Source organism: Rattus norvegicus, chromosome 4 (genome assembly GCF_036323735.1).
Source record: "Rattus norvegicus strain BN/NHsdMcwi chromosome 4, GRCr8, whole genome shotgun sequence".
In the NCBI taxonomy this organism is placed as follows: domain Eukaryota; kingdom Metazoa; phylum Chordata; class Mammalia; order Rodentia; family Muridae; genus Rattus; species Rattus norvegicus.
The window spans coordinates 7,210,377-7,235,116 of NC_086022.1; the positions used below are offsets into that span (position 1 = coordinate 7,210,377).

The 24,740-nt window shown below is 45.2% G+C and overlaps 1 long non-coding RNA gene across 5 annotated transcripts in view; it reads left to right on the top strand.

Moving 5' to 3' along the window:
* The window catches only part of LOC102550082 (uncharacterized), a 66,735-nt gene that overhangs the window by 13,758 nt on the left and 28,237 nt on the right, over nucleotides 1-24,740 (top strand). For 2 of the 5 annotated variants that reach the window (XR_010066037.1, XR_010066038.1), the window contains exons 4-6: nucleotides 20,850-20,917; nucleotides 23,066-23,236; nucleotides 23,899-24,049. The exons of 1 other annotated variant lie outside the window; for it this stretch is intronic. This is a non-coding gene — a long non-coding RNA (uncharacterized LOC102550082). Of the gene's footprint in view, nucleotides 1-2,506; nucleotides 12,754-20,849; nucleotides 20,918-23,065; nucleotides 23,237-23,898; nucleotides 24,050-24,740 lie in introns of those variants that run through there. 2 more of the 5 variants (XR_010066036.1, XR_010066039.1) reach the window with 1 other exon arrangement.

A 24,740-nucleotide genomic window follows, 5' to 3' on the forward strand; every position in this document is an offset into this window, starting at 1 on the left:
ATGGCTACATATGTAACTGAGACCACAAACTCCAGAGCACTATAGGCCTCCGGTGACCTGATTTAGCTGGAGCATAGCTCAGTACAGGAGAAAGACAAAGACAGGGCAAGAGAGGGACTAGGAAACAAACGCTGCTCAGGGTTGGCCATCAGGGATGACAGTAGAGAGCCAGGGTGTGCAGGGTGGGTAGGGTGGGGTGGAGTGGGGCGGGGCAGGGTGAGGGGCGGTGTAGCAAAAGCTTTAACCCTGTGGGGGAAGGTGCCATGTTGGCTGGGTCCAGTGTTGATGTAGACTTGGTCCTTGATGAGATGAGACTGACTCCATGAAAGTTTATGTGTGCTGACTCCCTGGAAGCTCTGTACTGGACTCATGGTGGGACGTGTGTTGGCTCCATACTGAGGTGTTTGCTGACTTGTTGGTGGAATGGCTACAGCCACCACACAGAGGTATGTGCTGACATTGTGGTAGGATGGGTACTGGCTCTGCAGTGGAGTATATCCCAGATATATAGTAGGGTAGGTCCTTGCTCAATGGTAGGGTATGACCTGTCTCCATAGGGGAGTATGTCCTGGCTCCATGGTGAGTTGTGTCCTAGTATATTCTGGCTTTAGATTAATGGTTGTGCTGACTTCATGGCCTTCATACACCGAGCCCACCCATGCTTCCTGTGGGAGGAGGCCTAGATTTGCAATATGTCTCCTCAGTTAATTAAGTTTGAAGTACCTGTGGGCTAGTAAAGAGAATTGAAGAACTGGTAGACCCAGGGATATTTTCTAGGGTACAGAAGTTAATGTCGTGTAACCTGGCTGACTGTTTTGTTCATGTAGTGTATCCTACAAGAAGTAACTGAGCATTCTTCACATTATGGAGTGGCTTGGTTAGGAAGTTCTGTCTTCAGTGCTTTTCATGATTCAAGTGTTGACCCATGGCCATGATATCATTCTAAATATTGCCTGGAAATAAAATTTTCCAAAGTCTCAACACATTTCCCTATTGGCTTAACTAATCATCTCAGAAAGGAAACCTAACCCTAATTTTGGATTGATTCTCGATCAACATCAGCTGCTAAGACATTAAAATCCCCATGTGAGCCCTTTAATGAGAAATAAACAAGCTCTATGTGCTTGGAAAGTTATGTTCTTATTTTATGTGCTGCCAGGTATCGAACACAGGGCTTATTGCCTGCTAAACAATCTCCTTAGCCATGGGCTGCATCTCAACCCTAGGAAGTTAGCTAAAGGAAACACCCAGAAGCATTTTTGAAGTGAAATTCTTCACATACTTACCAGGGTCATTGCAAAAAGGGTTGCACTAGTGTGACCTTTCCTAGTAAACCAACCAGAATCTTCATGTTCCTGCTGTGGACCCTTGGGCTGGAAAGGAAGGTCCTAGAATAGACCCCCAGGATATTTTCCAGGGAGTGAGGAGTAACAGCTCTACCGTCCTGGGGCTGCAGATTTGAAGACCAGGTTTAGCAGACAGATGAATCTATCAGAAGTTTTGTCAGTGTTCCCTCCAATGATTACCAATTTCTTTCCTTGCAGGTTCACACCAATAGACTCTTCCCTCCCTCCAATTCCCACTCAAGGCCAAGGCATGGTTGGTTGTTTACACCTGCTAGCTGTTGCTCATGTGTCTTGCCTTATACCTAAGCTCACTTCACAGTGCTTTAGCCTGCTCCTTGGAGCTCAGCCCTGGAGAATAGAGCCCCTGGTTTATCATTAGCTGTAGGCCTAGTTATTTTTCTTATGCTTTATAGTAAAATGACAGGTCATTCAGTCTCATTGTCACAAGCCTCTTCTGTTGTGTGGGTTATTGTGGTATCTTCTCCTTAACTACATTCCTTGTCCTGACTCTCCCTGGGGCCTCCTAAACCTTGATTTTCTTCCCCTGAGCTCTTCCTGGGTCTCTGAGTGTCACATGTGGCCTGGCTATCTGTACCTCCCCCAAAAGATACCATTAAATGTCTCCCATCTCCACTGGTACCCTTCCTGCTTCTCAGTCACCTCCTTCCTTCCTTTCTTCCCTCCTTTTGTTCTTTCTTTCCTGTCACAGACATAGAAGGGATGTGGCAGTGGCCTTCTTTAGGTGAGGAATTAATTTGGGGAAGATGCAGCTTCCTATGCCATGAAATGAGATGCTGTTTAGTTACCAAGACTCAAGTGTGTAATCACTGAAGCTGTCTTGTATGCCTCAGGCCTTTGTGGTGTGTGTGTGTGTGTGTGTGTGTGTGTGTGTGTGTACTCATGTATGTCTTCTGTGTATGTGTGTGAGTGTCTATGTGTATCTGTCTTCTGTGTGTCTGTGTGTCTGTGTGTATGGATGTGACTATGTATGTGTGTGCAAATGTCTGTGTAATGTGCATATATTTGTGTTTGTGTGTGTGTGTGAGAGAGAGAGAGAGAGACAGAGAGAGAGAGAGAGAGAGAGAGAGAGAGAGAGAGAGAGAGAGAGGAGAGAGAGAGATCTTTGCTTTGTTGTCTTTCAATCTCCACTCTTGCTGCAGGTTGGTTTTTAAGTCCCTTTGGCCAGGCCAATCCCCAGGGACCTGATCAAGCTCCAATGTAGGAACTCCTCTGATGATGATGCGGCTAAGAACTACACATGTCAACACTAACCAAAGCTAGTGACCCTACTTGGTATATCTTGGCCTCCATTTTACTTGAGGCTTCCAGAGCAAAGCTGAGCTTCCTAGAAGAAAAGCTACTCTCTCTCAGGACAGCTGCCTCAGCATCTTCTAGTTCCAGTTTCCTACCTGCCAGGAGCTCTGGATGCCAGTCCTGTGGAGGAGTAAGCCAGTTCTCTGTGACCAACCTCTAATGTTTGCTTCTGTGAATATCCAGACTTCCTAACGTTCAATGGAGTCATCAGGACAGACTCTAATCCTGAAGAAGCCCAGGAGCACCTGGCCTGTTTCCAGTTTTATGACCCAGGCCCTTGCTCTTCTCCACACACACACCATGTGTGGTCTGTTTGTTATGGAGTCATGATAGTACTCCATAGTGCCTTTCTAAACCCACTCTTTGACATGGATCCTAGGGGATCATCTGGCCATAGTATATTCTCAACTGATGCCTGCAAACAGAGAAGGATTTACCTTGTGCAGCAGACCCCCCACCCACATACACCTTCATAGGGAAGGATTTACCTTGTGCAGCAGATCCCCCACTCACCCACATACACCTTCATAGGGAAGGGTTTACCTTGTGCAGCAGACCCCCCACCCACCCACACACACACCTTCACTTTTTGTTTTCCCAGTGTGGGATCTCGAATTCAGAGGATACCTTTGCCTTTTGTGTACATGTCTCTGAACGCCCACCCTCATCTGTAATGGACATACCCATTGTTAAAGAGAGGGTTGGAAAATGAGTACCCAGTTCTCTCATGAACCCTGTATCTTCAAGTCTTAGTATGCAGTAACTCTGTGTTTATCGTGTCTTATACTTTAATGTGACCAGAGAGGCAAAGCTGCCTCCTGTACGACCTCTGAGGAAACTCAGTCAGTGGTGAGTGAGGGCAAATGCCCTCTCTTACTTGCCTGCCACCTTTAAGAACCCCTGCTCTTAACTGGATTCCCTTCTGCAGCACTCTCTGGATGGAGGAGGGGGTCAGAAAAACACAGGCAACAAGCAAGGAGCATGAGGCAGTGGACAGCAGAAGGCACTGAAGATGAAGGGGCTCACCCAGATGCAGCTCTGTCCTCCAGGAGCCCAGACCCAGCACACACAGGAGTCCAGGCCTCCAGATCTCTCTTGCATTGTGCCCAGGCAGGTCTGATTGTCTTGTGTGCTGACTCTCTAGAAGCTGCTTAGTTCCTTCCAAAGCCTTACTTGAAAAGTGGCTTAAGATGATCCCAGCATAGATAAAATGTGACAGGGTCTAATTCCAAGGAGGGGGTCTCATGACAGAGGTTCAGATTGAGAATGTGGTTAGAACAGGGAACTGACTTTGAGAAATTGTGATTTGAATATAAAATGTTCCTTAGGCTCATATGTTTGAATCTAGTTGGGAGGATGTTTAAGGTTTGTAGCACCTAGGTGGTGTTTCACTGAGGAAAGTGTGTTACTAGGTATTTATAGGCCTTGACTGTCTCTGGACCAGCCTCATTTCTAGCTCTTCTCTGTTCTTTAAGAGTGAATGCACTATGAACAGCTGCCTCATATTTCCTGCTACAGTGCCTTCTCTGACACAGTAGCCTCTAACCATGGGCCAAAGTGCTCCTGTCCTAGTTACTTTTCAATTCCTGTGGTAAGACACCATGGCCAAGGCAGTTTATAGAAGAAAGTTGATTGCGAGCTTAGAGTTTAAGAGGATTAGGCCATGACCATCATGGCTGGAACATGGCTGTATGCATGCTGGCATGGTACTGGAGCAGTCGCTGAGAATTTATATTCTTATCAAGTAGGAAGCAGAGGCTATGGGGAGAAGTCGGAAATGGTGTAGGCACTTGACACCTCAAAACATGTCTCCAGTGGTCTTGCACACCTCTTTCCCAAGCAATTAGTTATACCAAATGGGGACAAATTATTTAAATATATGAGCCTATGGGAACTGTATTCATTCAAGCCACTAGGACGCCCTTCCTCCCTACATTGATTCTCATCATTTTGTTACAGCATTAAGAAAATTAACAGTTGGCACTGGTGAGATGGTTCAGTGGTTAAGAGCACTGACTGTTCTTCCACAGGTCCTGAGTTCAATTCCCAGCAACCACATGGTGACTCACAACCATCTGTAATGGGATCTGATGCCCTCCTCTGGTGTGTCTGAGGACAGAGACAGTGTACTTATATATAATAAATAAATATTTTTTAAAAAAAGAAAGAAAATTAACAGTTAATTATTGTGTTCTTTTTAAAAGCTTAGAAGAACCCTAAAAATGGCTTCCTTTGCTGATGTATTAGCTGTTAACAGGGCTAAGAATGCCACGCCTCCTCTCAGCCCATTGGTTTACTAGCTGCAAAGGGAAACAACAGACTCCACAGTTGCACAGATTCCTTGTAGTCTGTGAAAGTCAAGATGGAAGTAAGTTCGCTTTAGCCACGTGACTCAGTGATCGATCTGAGGAAGGCTCTCTGTTGGAATGGTTGTTATTGGTGACTGTTTCTGATTCCATCCTCCTTACCACCTAAACTATAGTCATTGTACTTGGAGAAGCTTGCTACACTGAATTTCCTTGTGTTATAAAATTTGTCTTCAGTTACTCTTTAATAATCCTTTTAGTACTTTCTCTTGGAACCACAAAAATACGTCTTGGGAATTTGGAGACCACGGGATGGGCTCTGCATCCTTCCCTGTCTTCTTTAGCCTCTCTTACTGCAACACTATTTTACCTAGTAGGAGATTTATGTTTTGGAGTCATCCTGGAGCTGAGCTGCTGTCAAGCTGCCTTAGATTAAGCAGGTTTGTCGAAGTTTCTGAGGACACCAGTCTCTATTTTTAACTTACAAAATCAGTATTGAATCCTCATCTCCTAAGATTATTCTGAAAACGAATCGTGAAGGCCATGACTGTGAGTATAGCCATGGGCATGCACCGTGTATCTGGGCCCCCTTCAGGCCTTATGTAAGTAAAGTATTTTTAAAAGAGGTGGTGAGCAATTAGATCATCCATGGAGGGGCAGGCCCTTGGATTTTTCACTCAACTAAAACCTTAGGCTTTTGTTTGAAGGACTGAGATAAACTAGGCTTCCTGCACATACTTGTAGCAAGTGGTCTATAATGTGCAAGGGTGGGGCTTTGATATTCCTTCCAACTGAATTATAGGCATGTCCTTAGGCAGGTATCTAGCCTGTGGACATCAGTGAGTTTCAGTTCACCATTAATCTCACCACTGCCTCAACTTTGTGTGTCATCTGCACTTCGGTTAAATATATTTTACTTTAAAAATTGATGTTGTAGCAAGCATGGCAGCAATTGTTTTTAATTCTTGGGAGGCAAAGGCTGGAACATCTTTGAGTTCAAGGTCAGGTTGGTCTACAGAGTAAAGTCAAGGACAGCCAGGGGTACACAGAAAAACCCTGTCTTGAGAAACAAAAACAAAATACAAAACAAACAGATATCTAAAATGATGCTGGTCTAGTTCAGTCTCTCTTCTTCTTCAATTGCCCTCATTGTTGGATAGCATTTTTGGACTATACATGAGCACTTCATGACTAACACTGTCAGTGGAGACTCTGACCTCCATGCCAAGCAGCTTTCCTCAGTCAAAGACAGTCTTAGAATCATTGCCATGGAGGGTGAACTCATGGAAAGTCTGCCATGTTACCCTCCCCACAGTGAGTTTCACATGCATGCCCTTTGCACTGATTGTTTATCCAGCTCAGGCTGGACCAATGACATCTCAACCATTGCATGCTGTGTCACTGTCATGAGCAAACCTTCTGAAGGCACAAGCATACAGATGCAAGATACCAACAAACAGGGCAGTGCCACCTTCCAAAAAGCTCTGTGCTAAAGTGTTTTCAGATGATCCTGGATCCTGCATAGTGAGTGCTGCTGTCCATGTGACACAGTTATGGAAACTGGGACTTAGGGAAAGCAGCTCAGGGACTTCCCAGATAACAGACTAGAAATGGGGATAGCTAGACCTAACCCTGTGAAGCTTAGCTTATAACCTGCATCTCTACTACTGCTTACTCATGAGTTGGTGTCAAGAACCAGTAGGTATAGAGTATGTTTTCAACAACTTGTTACTCTACCACTTAGTTTGGAAATGCAAAGAGATAGATGATATCTTTGATTGATAGTTTGACAATGTTCTTGCTAAGACATTGGAGACTAATATTATTTTATTCCTCTAAAACCTTCCCTTTGGCTTTTCTCTCATGGCTATGGTGTACATGTTTACACATACTGCTATTACTTGTCACAGCACACTCTAGTTAAAGCTAAAGAGTAAGTTTTAAAGGACTTACTTCCTATTCTCCTGTGGTTCTTATAGGCTGAGCCATGTCCCCATATTTTATAACAGTCACTAGGGTAGGAAACAGAGATGTCTGTATCTTTGATCAAGTCATAGGCAGTGAGTGTGGAGCCTGAGGACAGTGACCTTGAGTCATACTGTTCTGAGGATGGTGACCTTTAAGTGACCTTGAAGTGACCTTGAGTCATGCTGTGGCATCATTAGCAGCAAATATCATTTAAATTTTTAGTGATAATTCTGATTCATTGAACAGTGACAAACAGAAGAATAAATGCTTTTCCTGGTCATCATCAGGCCTATATCATGCTTCTTGCTACTTAGACTAGTCTTTTCTCAAGTATTATTCAACAAAGGTTTAACTCTCCAACTTTATAGTCCAGTTACCTGAACACCTTCACAATAGACCCTGTAAGAGCATGACCACATTCATAAGAAAATGCCGTTGTCTGTGGTCATGTCTGCACTGCCCAGTTTTGATCACCCGTATTGAGATTCTATTGAATTGGATCCTACTTTGTGCCATGTGTTGTATAAATTTTAAACCCTTCAACAAACTGGGTTTTATGAGAGAGAGAGAGGGAGAAAGAGAGAGAGAGAGAGAGAGAGAGAGAGAGAGAGAGAGAGAGAGAGAGAGAGAATGTCAAGTACTCTCAGCCAGTAATGAGCTGGCATTTTTTGAAATTCTTCAAATAGTTATAATTACCCAAACATAGCGAGACATCTGGTACACGGGAAACAGTCCTCCAAATAGACCAGTGAGAAAGGCCAGAGAGAGAGATGGGAAACCATTAGAAGAAAGAAATGTACACTACCCCAACAGCATAGTCCAAAGCATCCTGAGAGGTCTTGTGAACACCGCTTTCTGCCTCCATCCTTGTTTTTTATCATTGTCCCTCATCTTCAGAGATGGCACTTCCACTGTTGATATTGTCATTTCCTGGGCCAAGATGTCCATTTGTGTGTGCTTAGAGTGCATCTGTGCTGTGCTTGCTGCATGGCAAGGCTGGCAGATAGCTCAGATTGCACGCTATGCCACCAGCCCTTGGGTATTCTGGGAAGGCCTCCTGCAAAGAAAGCCATGTGAGTATTCCCCAATGTCACCCAGAGGCACTGGCAATAAGAATATAGGAACATTTATTTTCTTTTAAGAGATCTCAAAATATTTGACCTTGTCCTTGAGTTGATCAAAGCAAGCACACATTGTCTCATAGCCTTTAAAGTCAACTGAAATATATTCAGCCAGTTTAGAATTCAGGCTTTAGGATGTGGGCTCATGCATATATTCTAAGCCTGGCTTCAGGAAGGGCACAGACCCTGCTAAAGATAGTTTATATCTTTGAGTTCAAGAGAGTAAATGTAGAGGCTTCACAGATTGCCCAAAGGCTACTTGCCCACCAGAGAATGGAGTCATAGGAGGAGAATCCTTCAGGAGATTAGTGAAATGGACAGTGGGAAAGTAAACACGGACATTTCACAGTCAGTTTGAGTTCCTCAATCCAAAACTGACTCATAGACCGACAGGAGAAAATATGTGGACTCACCGCAGGGTACTCCGAGTCATACTCCATATAGAGCATAAAAGACCTCAGAGGTAAGTGGCTGACCAGGGAACTCCTGGGATCAGAACTGAAGCAGGGCAGACGTGAACAGTGGGCATAAGGAGAGGTCCTGGGTAGGGAGCAGGCCTCCCTGGACATGCAAGAAGGTACTGAGCGGGCCTGGACACAGAAAAGCTCTGACCTCAGCTAATGCTATCATGGACCTAAGGAGAGTAGAGTGCCAGTCACGTGTTGGTCTAGGATGTTACAGTTCCATGCCTGGCCTCCAGAACCTACTCCCTAAAACATACATGCACCATACACAAGAACCTTCCTTATACACTTGGGCTTCATCTCATGTATTAGTGGGTTGTTTCAGTTTATCTGAGTAAATTGTCAACAATATGGACCTGCAAGAGGAAAAGTAAAGCAGTGGCTGACACTCTAGCAGTAAACAGCCCTGAATGCTGCCTAAAGGAAGCTCAGCCCCAACCTCAACTCTGCGTTCAGTGGAGCTCAGAGCATGGACTTACTTATCTCTAGGGGCTGCTACAGACAGGAGCCTTCAAACTATGAAGGAGGAAACCTAAACTCTCATGGGGTAGTTTGCTGACAACCAGAGGTCACACATGCAAAATTCAAGTTGTTTCAAAGATCATCTTTTTGCCACCTTTGACAAATATACACAAAAAGTCACCACATTTAGAACACATAGGAGCCATCTTGTATGAAGGGCTGAATGAAAACAGTAAACAGATTCCAGAGCGATTAAAAGTAGCATTATCAGGTGTGAAGGGAAGTAAGACTCACATCTCAAAGGTGTCAAGATTCTGGGCACATCCCCAGATGACATCTCACTGAAGTAAAGCAAAATGAAACCTGAGAACATCAAAGCAGGCACTCCCAGCAGCCAGGCAGCAGAATGTATGCTGGGGTTGTGAGTGGCCCTGGGCAGAGATCCTCTTCAGAGATGGTATAAAACTGGTTATTTTGCACCTGTCACAATTGTCATTTCAGCCTTTTAAAAGTGTCTACACAGGTGGTTAATCCAAATGGAATGGATAGAGTCCAGTCAGGGTGATGCTAACACACAGTTCTGCATGTAGCTATCTAGCAATGGCTTAAATTCTGTGAAGAATCCAACAGAAGCATGACTAGACAGCTTCCACTTCAGAGAAGCAAAGCGCTGCAGTGGGCAGAGTCCAGCAGAGCCTCTCTCTCTCTCTCTCTCTCTCTCTCTCTCTCTCTCTCTCTCTCTCTGTGTGTGTGTGTGTGTGTGTGTGTGTGTGTGTGTGTGTGTGTGCGCGCGCGCATGTCTGTGTGTACATAAGCCACAACAGATATGTAGTGGTCAGCAACCTCCATGAGTTGAGCCCTCTAGGCAAACTTTGTAAGATTTTTATTTTTTTTAACTTTAGTTCACTTTAGGACTTGCACCAACACTGTGTGTATGTATGTAGATAGTATAGATATAAAAAGAACTCTCACTACTGAAAGAGGTGTAGACAAAATTTCTATATGGGGCTAAGAGGTATGCACCCAGCCTGTGAGGACACAGATGGGCCCAGGGAAGGGGTCCAGAAAAGGCTGTCAAACTATCTCCAAGAATGAGCAGATGTTTGCTGAAGGAGTTAGCTGGACGAATATATGTGCATCTATAATATGATATGATATAATATGATATAATATGCATCTATATCACACGCTAGGGTGGGTACATATGCACACACATGTACACATTCACATGGATAAGACAGGCGCATAGTAAGTTTCAGACTTGGGGGTGGTATGGTACATATGCAAGAAGCTGTGGCAACCAGCATGGGAGCGTGGTTTGGGTTTGGCTTTGGGGTGACGAGGAGTTCTTGAAAGATGGCTCATAAACTGGATCTGGCAGTGCAGACCTGTAACCCCACCCACTTGAGAAGCTAAGGCAGGAGAATTACTAATTCATGGCTTTTCTGGGTTGTACAGGCCTTGTCTCAGAAAGTAGCAAAGACTGGGCATAGGGTTTAGTGGTAGAGCCCTTGCCTGCCCTGATTGGCTAGGTAGGCATTAAAGGAAGTAACCAGAAGGGTTAGAGATGGAGGAGGTGCCATGTGTTTGTGCAGCCACAGGGAAGAGCAGGTCCCTAACCAGGTATGGTGATGAGACAATGGGAATTCATACTAGAATGAGGGATGACAAGGACATGTTGGTCTGTTGGCCTGGCCTGGGATGAATACAGTGAAGAGTCAGAGCGCTTAAGGAGGAGCAGCTTGAATGCACTTGCTGCTCAGTCTAATCCTTAGACTACAGAAATACTTTCCAACCCTCTGAATATGAACCACTTAATACTCTCCTTCCCGTAAATTTAAAAAATCTCCCACTTCAAAGCACTTAGGGCTGAAGATGTCATAGAGGCCTCAGATAGGGTGGGGAGAGGAGGGAACTGTCTGGACCAGTAGTTGTCAGCCTGTGAGCTGCTACCTGTTTAGAGGTTTCATATCCGATGTTTACAAGTCTTACAGTTATAAGGTAGCAATGACTTTATGGTGGGGGGGTCACCAAAATGTGAAGAACTGTATTAAAGAAATGGTTACAGCATGAGGAAGGCTGAGAAGCATTGATCTAGACCCTGCTTCTAGCTATCCTGTGGCTTTGCTGCCCACTTGCTCCCAAAGTCTCTGGAACCCATACAGTACCTTACCTTTCAATAATGTGTATATCAATATATTTAGTCAACAGAAATTTTAAATGTGAGAGGAAAATTGGTATAAATATATAGAATCTTTATCACTGAAGTACCTCTGACTTAACTCTCCACTGAGAAAGAGGCTTTCCTGTGTGCGTCAGCTCTTTTTCCTGTGAAAGCATTTCAAAGCAAATACAGACAGAATGACAATTTATCCCTCAGTCCTTCAACTGTAAGTCTTCAAAAGCCACCCAAAATGAGGATTAACTGACACGTTTAACAATGACCCACGAGTTTACTGTTTCAAAACTATTTTCATGCCTCCCCAAGACTCTAGTAGGTATCCAACAGCAGTCACCGTTTTGGGGAAGTGGTCTGAGGCAGTATGTACTCTGGGTGACTGGGTACTGCCTGCCAAAGTCAGCCTCATGTGTCTGGAGGAGGCTGAGGCACATCTGTAGAAGGTTTTCTAGGTACCCCATGGATTGAATGATTGCAACCCAATGGGAAGTTAGATGTTAACCCTTAAACATTTTCCACAGGTCTTCCAAGAGCTGCCATCGATGGCATTATCATCCCCATCATCTCCATGGTTGTGTTGATGATGCAGTGATGATTCCATCATTGTAGTGAAGTCCTATTTAGGAACTTGTGACACAAAATTCCTACGTCTGAGTATCCGGGGGCAGCACAGGTACCATGTGAGGGAGATGTTCCTTGAGATGCTTGCCTTGAAGCACTGGCCTCAGTATGGATACTCTGAGAGTCTTATCTTATGGAAATTGGAAAGAACTGATGGCCAAGCCCAGAAGGCAACCATGTCTCAAGGAATTTTCCCTCTGTGTCCTTTTCTGATTTCCTTTGGATGCTTTAATTCAAGAAGCAGGTGATATTCACTGTGTTGGTTAAATGGACACGTCAGAAGTTCTGTTCCAGCAGTCACTTCTGAAAGCTGCTTCTACTAGGCCATGACTTCCATCTTTGCTGCCATCTAGGTGTGCTGGACTCTGTGCTGGGCTCCTGGGTCTCGGCTTGACCCCAGTACTGCCCATGCAGCCCATACCTGCCATGGCTTTTGAGTCATGGCCCTCATCCCTACAAAGGAGGTCCTGACAACTGAATTCTAAATACCTTTGTGAATTCTTGTCCTAGCTGTGAATATTTATGCGTTACTTAACTTTCGTTACACTTGAAAGTAAACCTAAGTATAAAACCCAGTTCTGTGTCTACACAAACAAGGAGAGGTTCGGTGTTGACTATTAGAAAAAGAAGAGGGGCTGGAGAGATGGCTCAGCAGTTAAGAGCACTGGCTGCTCTTGCAGAGGTCCTGAGTTCAATTCCCAGCAACCACATGGTGGCTCACAACCATCTGTAATGGGATTAGATGCCCTCTTCTGGTGTGTCTGAAGACAGCAACAATACACTCGCATAAATAAATAAATCTTAAAAAATATATATTTAAAAAGAAAAAGAAGGGGGTGGATGGAGAGGTGAACATCCTTATAGAAGAAGGGAAGAGGGATGGAATAGGGGGCTTATGTCCGGTAAACCAGGAGAGGGAATAGCATTTGAAATGTAAATAAAAAAATTCCAATAAAAAAAAGAAAAAGAAGAATATGCAGCTTAGTTGTGATGATGTCTAGAGGGAAAAACAGAGAATACCCCCAACCTGCTACCATGTAACTTACTGCTGATCAGGACTGATGGTCTTGGGTCATATGGGTGTGCTCTAGTGGGAGCAGTGGTGGAGAGTTAGACCTCAGTGGTAGCACACCCAAGGAGCACTATAAGCCTATTCACAGTTCTACCCTGCTGTGGCTATGTTGGGCTTCGGAACCCAAAGTCCCCCAGGGGAGGGCCAGCAAGCACCTACCTCCTTCAAAAGCCCAGATCAAGGCCATTCAAGTACCATGCAGCCCTTGAGCTATACACACACACACAAATGATGGCCAGGGCTTCTGCTGAGTTTGCCCCAGCTCTGTCTTCTGTATTTGTGCTCTTAACACAGCAAAAGAGGGCAGCCCTGTTCTGTGTACCTCCCCTGGGGTTCACATGCTGGAAACCTTAGGCCTCACACAGCAACATGACAAGTAGGACCTTTAGAAGGCCATGTTGACTCTGCCCTTGAGAGTGGATGGTTGCTGTCATCACAAATGTGAGTCCCCGAAGAAAAGGTGGACTGAGCCCTTATCCTCTAGCTCTTCTACCCTAAGCCCCTTGGATTTTCATCATCCTTTGTGAGTTGTGCAGCAAGAAGGCCCTCACTGGACGCTGCCTTTGACCTTGACATTACGTCTCATTTGTTAGGATTTCCAGCCTGGGCATTCTGATTAATGGGTCAAAAACAGGCAAGCACTCCCCTTAAAGTCAACTGGCTACACCTCAGTTCTATTGCTGACTAGCTGCTGCTATGGTAAAGACACTTTCTGCCTAGCCCTTTCCTGGGTGGAGAAATTGGCTGGATAATCTCTACATGGTGTGGACACATGGGGTGAACATGTGGGGTGACATGGCAGGCTGCCCCAAAGGCTGTCTTTACCCCTTTGCTACATACTGAGCAGAAATGGATATCAAGATGTTGTTTCCACGGGTAACCGTGTGCTGAGACTTTAAAAATTACTTTTTTGTCAGCTGTGGCACGTTTAAACACCCCACATATTTCAGGAGACAGTTAACTTCTGTGTTGTAAAGAAAGATTTAATAAAGACGTGCGTGTTGGGACTTGTTCGCCGGCACTTTTCTGTCTGTGGCTGGCAGCTTGAGGCGCAAGCCTTTGACTGTGCAGCCGGGGATTTTTTTCTGCCGACTTGCTGTACACACATTTTTAACTCTTCGTTGTTCTTTGCTCCCTAGAGTCACCTTCAAATAGCAGCACACAGCAGAGTACGGAGGCCAGAGTGACTTATAAATATGTGGAATTGTCCCCAAATGCAGTATGGGGACCTGATTTCCCTTGCTGTCATTCAGACACAGTCTAGGCAAGGTAGGGAAAGACTGGAGATCTGCTGTGCGCCAGGCTCTGGGTCCTTGAAATGCACCATGGAAATACCCTTGGGTTCTGCAGCAGTTGAGATCCTATCTCTCTTCAAATCATCATTATGGGAGGGAGGGGTAATTTAGGAGAGCCTGTTAGCAGTGCTCTGAAACATCCTCACAAACCTTTCTTCTGTTGTGGCTAAGGCATATCTGTGCTTAGCATCTGGTCCGTCTGCCAATACTAAATATCATTTTAATGGTAATGACACGTTGCACTTGGAGAGCTCCCTTTCATCCGAGGAGCCCAAAGCATTTTGGGAGTGTTAATTAATGAAGCTTGCTAACACCGTTTGAGGTGAGATGCCCGGTGCGGTAGGAGATGGTTCAAGTGGTTCCTTCTGAGGCTCGCCCACTCCCCGGTCTCAGCAGACGTTCTGACAAAGGCTCCCAGCTGCAGGGTTCAACCGAGTCCTAGATGAAAGGCAAGCATTCTCACCAAGAACCTTCTGGTGTGGTTGCTTGGAGATTAGGTCCAGTCCTGCACCTTTCTTCCTGAGGAGCATCCAGTGCACCAGCCTACGCCTCCATCTTTTCACTCCCTGGTTCTCCTGACATGCAATTTGTAGGTCCTGGTGAGAGAAGGGGAGATCAGCATCAATTCTAGACTCATCTGCTGAAGGTAGCAAGGGACTATGCTGTCCCCACTCCTGCTGTTCTGAGGTTAGAGTGGAGACTAAAGGCCCATGTCCAGATTCTCTGTCTCCACAGGATCAGGAACCAACAGCACCGACATCCGCACATCCTTGCAGTAATCTGTCCCACGAATGTTTACCTACTGTCTGCCTATGCTAGCCACCTGGAAAGGCTGAGATTTGGAAGCAATGGAGTTAATGAGCTCTCTGCCTAGCTTCCTTTGATCTGACCATTGTGAAATGACATGCCCAGGCTGCTGAGAGATGCCTTGTGAAAAAGCCGTTGCTTGTGGGGCTCCAAAGCGTTGCCACTGCAGCCAGGCCAAGCTGGTCCAGCTCTGCTCTGACCAGGGAGGGTGTGGGGTCCCCTGGAAGCTGTCTTTGGATTGGGCTCCTGAGAGATCCTGTTAGTGGCAATGGGTTCTAGTGGGGTTCCTTCATAAGTCTGCCCCTCATACTCTATAGAGTCACGTGAAGTGAGGCTTGCTGGAAGCTGTGGGCTGAGATTCTACCAGAGAGGAGTAGGCACAAGTAACCCAGGTGAAGCAAGAGTCAGAGCAAAGCCATAGCTTTCCACCCGCCCCACAGCAGGAAGTGGCTCCCTGCCCCAATTCTAGGTTCATGGTGACTCAGTCTGGAAGGGGAGAACAGTTGTCCATCCAGATAACTGTCCTATGTGTTAAGAGGAAGAGATGCTAAGGAGAGAATGAGTGTGTGAGAAAGGGTGCCTGTCACTGTGATTGCATTAACGTGATCATGTGAGTGTGTATGGGAACATGTATATGTGGGAGTGAGCATGTTAGTGTGACTGCAATTGTAAGTGTGAAATAAATGGTATTAGTGTAGCTGCATGTGTATGTGACTGTATGAGGGTTGGAATGTGTGTGTGTGTGTGTGTGTGTGTGTGTGAGAGAGAGAGAGAGAGAGAGAGAGAGAGAGAGAGAGAGAGAGAGAGGAGAAAGACGGTAACTATGCCAATGTGATTATGTCAGTATCACTATATGTATGTGGATATGTGTGACGATGAATGCCTGTGTGACTTGATGTGACTGACTGTAAATATGTTTGTCTGACCATGTGAATGTGTTTGACACTGTATGACTGAAGTATATGTGATTGTGTGAATTTGTATGTGTGAGGGTGAGAGGGTGTGTGGGTGTAAGCATATGTGACAGTCAACATGGAGGTCTATGAATGTAAAAGCATGTATGAGAGTGTGAGAGTGTGTTGGTGTGTGTATGTGTGTGTGTGGCTGAGTGTGTAAGGGTATCTGAGTGTGTGAATAAATGAGTGGGGGTATCTGTGTGGGGATGTATGTAAGTGGGGATAACTGAGTGTGTGTATGTGTGAGTGGGGATAACTGAGTGTGTGTATGTAAGTGGGGATAACTGAGTGTGTGTATGTGTGAGTGGGGGTATCTGAGTGTGTGTGTGTATGTGTGTGTGTGTGTGTGTGTGGTTATTTGAGTGTATGGGTTTGTGAGTGTGAGTATATGGGTGTGTGAGTGGGGGTATCTGAATCTGTGGATGTGTGAGTGTGGGAAGGGATATCTGACTGACGGTGTGAGTATGGGAGAGGGGATATATGTATGAATGCATGAGTTGTATGTGAGCAGGTTTTGTACCCATGTGCATACAAATGTGTATGTGAACATGGCTGCTCCAACAGCCGACTAAGTGTGGTTACAGGAGCATTCATGGCCAGTGTGGAGCTGGTGCTGTACTGGTTGAAATTCTGAGCTTTCCCAAAGCCTAATGTCCTGCTTGGTCCCCAGGGTGGCACTCCTGGGAGTCAGTAGAACTTCTTGAGCCTACTGAGAGTTCTGAAGTCACTGGCTGTGTCTTTTCAAAGGTGTGGGGCTCTTCTCTCTCTCTCTCTCTCTCTCTCTCTCTCTCTCTCTCTCTCTCTCTCTCTCCTTCCTCTCCCTCCCTCCCTCCCTCCTTCCCTCTCTCCCTCTCTTTCTCCCCCAACTCTCCCCAAGGTTGCTGATTTTGCCCACCATATAATTCTATCATGGTATCCTTGACTGCCACAGATCCAAAACAGAAGGCTAGCCCATCACAGCCTATACTATGACAGGTGTCCTCTCCCTGTGTTGATTGTCCAAGTCACTATTAGCCATCTGTCTCTGGCAAGCACAGTGAAGACCCTGGTGATGTCTGTGCAGCCGGGGTTGCTCTTAGCCCTGACCCTGGATTTCAGTTGGCATACCTTGTCCCCATAAGAGTCAGTAGAATCATCACCAGCAGTGATCATGGCCTGGTCCATCCTGGGCCTGAGACCGACTCACTGCCTGGCACCTGCTATGGTGCATAACATAACATGCTCATACGTGAGCAGCTCCCAGTATAGTTGTGGTACCCAGGAGGTGACTGGATGGGACTGGGTACTGGATGATTTTTTATCAACCTAACATAAACTAGAGTCATCAGAGAAGAAGGAACCTTAGCTAAGGAAATGCCTCCCTGAGATCCAGCTATAAGGCATTTTCTCAATTGCTTATCATTGGGGGAGAGCATCGTGTCCAATGTGGGTGGTGCCATCCCTGGGCTGGTGGTCCTGAGTTCTATAAGCAAGCAGGCTAAACAAGCCAGGGGAAGCAGCCAGTAAGCTGCATTCCTCCATGGCCTCTGCCTCAGCTCCTGCCTCCAGAATCCTGCCCTGTGTTCCTGTCCTGACTTTCTTTGGTGAGAAACAGCAATGTGGAATGTAAGTTGAATAAATCTTTTCCTCTCAAACTTGTTTTTTGGTCATGGTAGTTCATCACAGCAATAAAACCCCCTACAAAGACAGGCAGAGTCATCTTTCTTCAGAGGCTTTTTTCTGACAGAGTAGATTTGCTTGACAATAGGACTTTTGGGGCCACTTAAAGCAAGGTTAAAATGTAGTGGGCACTTGGCTCCAACAAGGCAATTCCATGAAGGCGAGGTCGTCAGGGTTTTCTTCCCTATAGACCACAAAGGAGGGGCTGCCTGGGAAGAGGCTGTGTGAGGATTGGACCCTGACAGGAGGCTCCCGTCCTTCCTGGCTAGTGTGCAACATCTGCTTCCATCCTGCACAGCCTGTAGCTCACTGCAATAAACTGCCTGAAGTGTTCATGTTTCCCAGCCATAGATTGTCCTGGCTCAGCCCAACTTTTAAATATGAAGCTCTGCTGGTAAAAGGGCGTCTCTCTCAAACAAGAACAAGGCCATGTTTGCTAGAATTATGCCTCTGAGTCAGGGCAAAGCCATCTCTGTACTTGCCCCAATGAAGAAGCTCACCTGATAGGTTTTGTCCTCTGAGTCTGCTGAGTGCAGAGTACACCCTCAGGATGGATCTAGACTTTGTCTTTTGAATGACGAGGCTCTGTTGCAGACACAGCTGCTTCTCTTCTGGTCTCACCTTGCTGATGTCACTCTGATGACATTTCATACCATGTCTGCATATGGGGAGTTGTTGGAACTCACAGCAAGAACTTTCCATGGTCCCCAGAGCCCTCCTGAGCTCTGCTGAGGTCTCAAATCCCACTGCTGTGAGTGGCCAGTGTCCCTCTTTTACATTGGGATTGCTTCCACCGAGGGTTTTGGTTTTTGTTCCATGCTTTTATTTTTCCCTGTGTTTTCCAGAACTTATAGAGTGTATTGTTTTTTAATATTTTATTTCTATGCTTGGCATGTTAGCACAAACCATTAATGCCAGTGCCCAGGAGGCAGTGAGCTTGAGGCCAGAATGGTCTATGAAACAAGTTCTAGGTCATCCAGGGCCACAAAGAAAGACCCTGTCTCGAAGAAAAGGAGGATTTTTTAAAATATGTATGAATGTTTGCCTGTATGATTCTGCATTGGACATGTGTGTAGTGTCCACATAGACCAGAAGAGGGTGGATTTCCTGGGACTGGAGTTACAGATGGTTGTGAGCTGCCATGTTGGTGCTGGGAATTGAACATGTGTCTACTGGAAAAGCAATCAGTGCTTATTAACAACTAAGCTGTCTCCCCAGCCCCTGGTGGAGGACATTTTTATGTTTTCCACATGGTCAGTGTCTGTCCTTTAATATAGTTCATAAGAAAGAATATTAGATACTATTTAGAAGCCCTCTGGGAAAAGCTTACTATTTGGTTATGTTTGGACTCTGGCCTTCTGTTTCCTGGGCTGTGATTATTAAAGTCTGGGTAACATGCAGTCCTTAAGGAGAATAGTGATAGGTACTTTGACTCATGTAGCCACACTGACCATTGCAAATATGGAGTACGTACCCATTGTGCCCCCAAATTACTCATACCTTTTGAAATAAGTTTCCTCTCTGGCTCAAGGTCTTGGAAACCATATGTTGATACCTGCCTTGATAGATATCTCTCTAAATTGTTCTGGCAACAACCATACATGGTAGGCTTTGTGCCCAGCTCCTGGCAATTACTTATCAATTCTCCAGTTGGTGAGCATATGGGCTGTTTTTAGTTTAGGACACTGTTGCAAGAATTTTCTCTTTGGGGGTGACTAGGCAGTGTGTACTATCCACACTACTAAGGTCCCAATGACAAAGCAAAGTTTTATTCCACCAAAGTTCGCCTTGGGAACCAATGAGTTTATTAGGCTTACTTACAGAGCATTGGTGAAAAGTTGAGGGCATGCGCATAGATGACCCTGGAATGGCCACACTGGAGGGTTTGCATCCAGCAAGGATGGTAGCTTCCCTAAGGCTGTCAAAATGGAGCCTCTTTCCCCTATTCCTGCCCAGCCAATATATTCTGTTCACACTCTCCTGCCAGACCCAGAGGCCCCTTGCAATTAAGACAGAACTGTCTGAATACTCAGGTGAGGGTCCCATGACCCTTTCCACCCAATTTCTTCAATGAGGGAACATCAACAGTCAACAAGCCCAGTTGTAACAATCTTTTGTAAACAGGTATAATGAAATTCTGAAGACAGCACTTGCTTGGTTGGGACAACAAGCACTAATGAACCATGTTAATTTAAATTTCCATGTGTGAGTCTCTGTGGGGATATTTGCATTTATTTATCTTGAGTAAATGCCTGGAGTGAGATTATATGATGTGTGTTTAATTTGACATGAGAAGATATAAGCTCATTTCTAAAACAGAGGTACCATTTTCATTCCCGGGAGCTGTGTGAGCATTCCACATGATGTAGGCAGTTTTACTCTCTAGTGGGTAGGTAGTGGTGTCTCATTGTGGGTGAGCTGCAGTTTCTGAATTGGAATGGTAGTGGGCACTTCCCCATGGCTAACTTGCCACCTGTATTCTCTTTTTTTTTTCTTTTTTCTTTTTTTCGGAGCTGGGGACTGAACCCAGGGCCTTGCACTTGCTAGGCAAGCGCTCTACCACTGAGCTAAATCCCCAACCCTCACCTGTATTCTCTTTAGTGAAAAGTGTGTCCCAATCCTTTGCCTATACCTTGTCTTTAAAAAAAATCATAGTTTGTCTCTTATTATATTCTGAGTCCTTTACAGATTTTGGCCCAAGCTTTTATCAGACCTGTGTTGTCCAATCCCAGTGGGTAAATGGCCCTTTTATTTTCCTTAATAACATCTTTCGAGGAGCAGCAGTTAACTTTGATGAAATTCTGTGGCCATCTACCCACTGATTTAGCTTTGCTTTATTGTGTGAGCTCTATTTCTTTTCCAAAAGTTGAGAGCAGTAACAGTCATGCTTTCACACTTCCTTGACATGATGAAATATTATTGTTGTTATTGCAGTGACTTGTCTCCAGAACCACATCAACTTAGAACTGTCACTCGGCCCTTTCTCCCTCCACGCCTCCCAGCTCACAATGCTAGCATCTTCTAATGGCCAGCCCTCTCCTGCATCTGTGGTTGGCTCAACTCCCTAGAGCCTCAGAACAATTTTTTTTTCCATTTTAGCCTTTGCTTTGGGAGGTAACCTTGTCTGCTTCCTATAGCTCTTCTGCTCCCTATCATGAACTTGCTCTCCCTGAGCAGATGAAAACACTTGTTCTTCCTGTGTTTTGCCACCTTGAGGGTTTAATGCCTCATTTCTCACTGGAACTCTGCTAGGTTTTGGACCTTTCTATATTTTTGCAGGAACACTGTTGCAGAGAAAAGGCTGTATCTCCTCTGCCTACTAGACAGACACCATTGGAGGCAAGAAGGTGGGTGTATTCCGGGAACTCTGGCCACTTGTCTTTCTCTAGAAAGGTCCCTGTTTCTTCCCTGATCTGACAGAATTTTCTGTCAGGATTGCTACCATTTTTGCTTTTTATTTTTATTGAATAGAACTGCCAAAAAAGTTTTGACTGGTAATGATGATAACGGGCATGGATAATAGATCTAAAATTGGATGAGGGTATCAGCAAGAGACCTTAAGTCTGGAAAATGGCCCTGGGAGAAAATCTGAGCTGACAAGTATATATGCTTTCTCCCTTAGAGCCAGACAAATGCAAGGTCGTGCTTTCTACCTAGTATTGAACTAATAATTGCAACTAAAATATATATACAAAAATATTAATGACTCACCCACATACAATATAAAGCATAAATGAGCTTTTCATATTGATGTGATCACCAATGTAGAAAACTCAAAAGAATTTCTAAAGTGCATTAGAATTTATAATATTTAGCAAGTGGGCTATAAAAGCGTCCTATTTGTGTATGCTGGAAGGAAGCAGTCGGAAACTGAAGTCAGTATAATGTTATTGGGCTAGGGGGATGGATCAGTCTGTAAAGTACTTGCTGTGTTTGATCCCCAGAACCTGTGTGCAGAGGCAGGGTGTGGTGGCTCAGATCCCAACACTGGCATGTGGATATAGGTGGCTACCAGGGCCTGGATGACCAATCCAACCTACTTGGTGAGGTATAGGCCACTAAGAGACCATCTCATAAGAAAGGAAAGAGACAGATGCTGTCTGAAATTGTTTTCTGACTTCTACATACACAAACATGCATATAATATATATATATACACACACATATATATGTATATATATGCATACCCCACACATATGCACCCTAACATGCATAGACATACATACATATGTGCACTCACATGCACGTGGGCACGTGACAAACACACACACACACACAAAATACTGTTTGCATCAGCAAAATCAAGGTTACACCTTACAGAGTGCATAAATGAATTATGTGCAGAAGCTACCAAGCATAAAATTAATTTTGTCAAGAAAAGCACTACAGTAAGACTTGCTTCCTATTAAAACATCAAAGCAACAACACAAAGTGGTAACAAAATCAGTACTCTGACTGGTATAAATTTCTTGGAGAAATGATTTTGTAAGATGTATCAAGGGTCCTGAAATAATTCCCACACAGAGGAGTCTGGAAACATCACTTACATTAGTGAGTATAATCAGGGCTTGAGTTCCATGACCGCCAAAGCATTCCATGTGTGTTTTGACAGTGATTGTTAGCCTCCATGAAAAGGCGCATGTCTTAGACCTACCCACTCTGACCCACATGGTCAGGTATCCATGACTCTTCCTGCATCAGTTTGTCTTCAGATCCTGCCCCAGCCACCTGTCATGGCTCCCTGACCCCCACCTCATACCTGGGCTTGATAGTGCTCACCTCCTGTCCCAGTGCCAGGGAGCCATCCCTGAGCTTCCAAAGGGACACTGTGAACAGCATTGGCACTTGGGAGATGCAGCCCGTCCACAAGACCAGTGTCCCCAGAACTAGTGTCTTAGGTAGTTTCCACACAGGTTTCTCAGTCGGTGCCACATTCTGTGCCAAGACCCTGGCATTCTCTTTCTCACCATAGAGATGACAATTTGGAAGCATGATCACTCTTGCAGTTTTAAATTCCATAGCAGGCACTAGGAAGAGTTTCCTATAAAGGTAAAAATTGATTGATACTGCATTTGACCTGATCCAAATTCATTGCTCCGACACTGCCGCCTTGGTGTACATCACTACAGAAATCAAGTACATTTTTTCTGTATCTCTTGTGCCCAGGTCACGTCCTGAACTACCTCAGCAGATCCAGGGTCAGCACTCAGCCATTGCTCTATGAGTAGATATTCAAGACAGGCTGTGCTGAACATCTCAAAGAAGCAATGGACTGCTTTCAGCATAGAAGCAATGTGTGGGAGACACATAGTAGAGGGGTAGACACAACATTGTGTTTGGTCCCAGTGGCTGCAGGGGCAATGTATGACATGTACCTCAGGATAGTTGAGAACATTAAATCACAGGGTTTTAAACAGTACCTGTCACCCTGTAATTCATGAGTAAACTGTCAACATGCTACTGGGCTCTGAATAAATATGATTGTTACCACACAGAGACAGCTTTGGAGCCATTGAAGCCTGGATCTGTGCTAACAAAGACTGTGGGTGCTGTAGTCCAGAAGAGACTGGATAAGCTGTGGACTTATCCAGTGTAGACAGAGATGGTACAATCAACCAAGGAGACACGTGCCTAGAGACTCTCAGAGCTACAGGGACCACAGCAGGGTGAGTCTCTCTACTCCATGGCTTCCAGCTACAAGATACTAAATGCCAGTCTGGTCTGAGACCCTGGCCTACAACTCTTGCATGCTTCCTAATCTGGGCATGTCTACAGTAAAGCCATGACACTCTCACAGAACCCTTTCTGTCAGCCACTGCTGGAGAATCCTTGCCACAAATAAACCAACCTGTCAGATGTGCAGAAGTCACACTTCAAAATTATGGTCTGAGATGAACACAGAGAAGTTCATTTTTCTCCTTTGATTGGTGAAAGGTCCATTGGATGCTGTCCTTTCTAGGGTTGAAGATAGTGGCCCTAAAGGCTGTGGGTTTTTTCTTTAAGTCAGGGAGGGCTCAGGCTGCAGTGTGACTGTGACACTCTGTGGTTATTAAGAGAAAAGGCTCTGAGCAGGTCACATCCTGCTGTAGGGGAAGTGGACAGCAACCAACAGCTGCCTGGCAGATGTCCTTACTACCTGTGACCTTCATTTCCTCACCTCAGGTAAAGGGAGATGCTACATAATCTTCCTCATAATCTTCTGCCTATGACAGGTGTCCATGCTGGATGCTCTTAGGGCTTTCTGAGATAGGGCATCTGGCAGAAATGTAGACAGTTCGTATGTCTGCATGGAGTCCGTGAATGGAGCTCTTGCTGCATGTTCTTGCAGACTCAAAGATGGCCAGGGCTTCCTTGGGAAAGAACTCATGGAGACTGCTCATACATCAGGACAAATGTCATTTCCTGAGAGATGTGCCTAAGCCTCTGGACTTTCCAAGCGGCTTACTGGATGGCAGAGAGTTTCCTGGCACTGAAGAGAGGTGAGGTGGGCATTCAGAGCTCTGGTGACCAGTAGGGCTCAGGGGTTAAACTGGATATCTGCAACCAAGTATATTCATAGCAGGCTCAGGTCATCATACTGCTGCCCAAGGAACTAATCTCAGTGGCAGTGCTATGCAGAGCCCTGGATGGCCCAACTATAAGGCTTAGCAATGGCCTTTCCAGAGACAAAAGTTTGCACCCCTGCCACAGGTTGGCACAGCTGCCTATCACACACACCTGGACCTTGGTAATGGGAGGGCATGAAGAAGGCTCTAAAGCTCAGAAGACAGCAGGTCATGACTATCCTGTGTGCAGGAAGTGGAAAGTGGGTACTGAACATCACTACTCATGGGAGGAGCCAGGGGACGACTGCAGTTGGTTTCCACTCTACTCTGCCTCAATGGCACCCTTCCATGAGTCTCTTCAGAGGTGTGAGCCATGCCTTGTGTGATGAAGGACTTCATGCTGATGCTCCTCCTTGGAAACAGTTCTATTTGGTGAAGAGTCTCAGAAACATGCTCCTTCATTTACTCTGAGACTGTGACAGAGCTCACTTTTCTATTCCTTATTCTGGCCGTTCTACTTAGTTTAGGAACACATAAAGCACACTAGGCTAGTGACAAGAGGAAGCCATTCTAAAGCGTGGATTTTATCAATGGTGGGATTATTAGTTGTTGTTTTTCTCTGGTT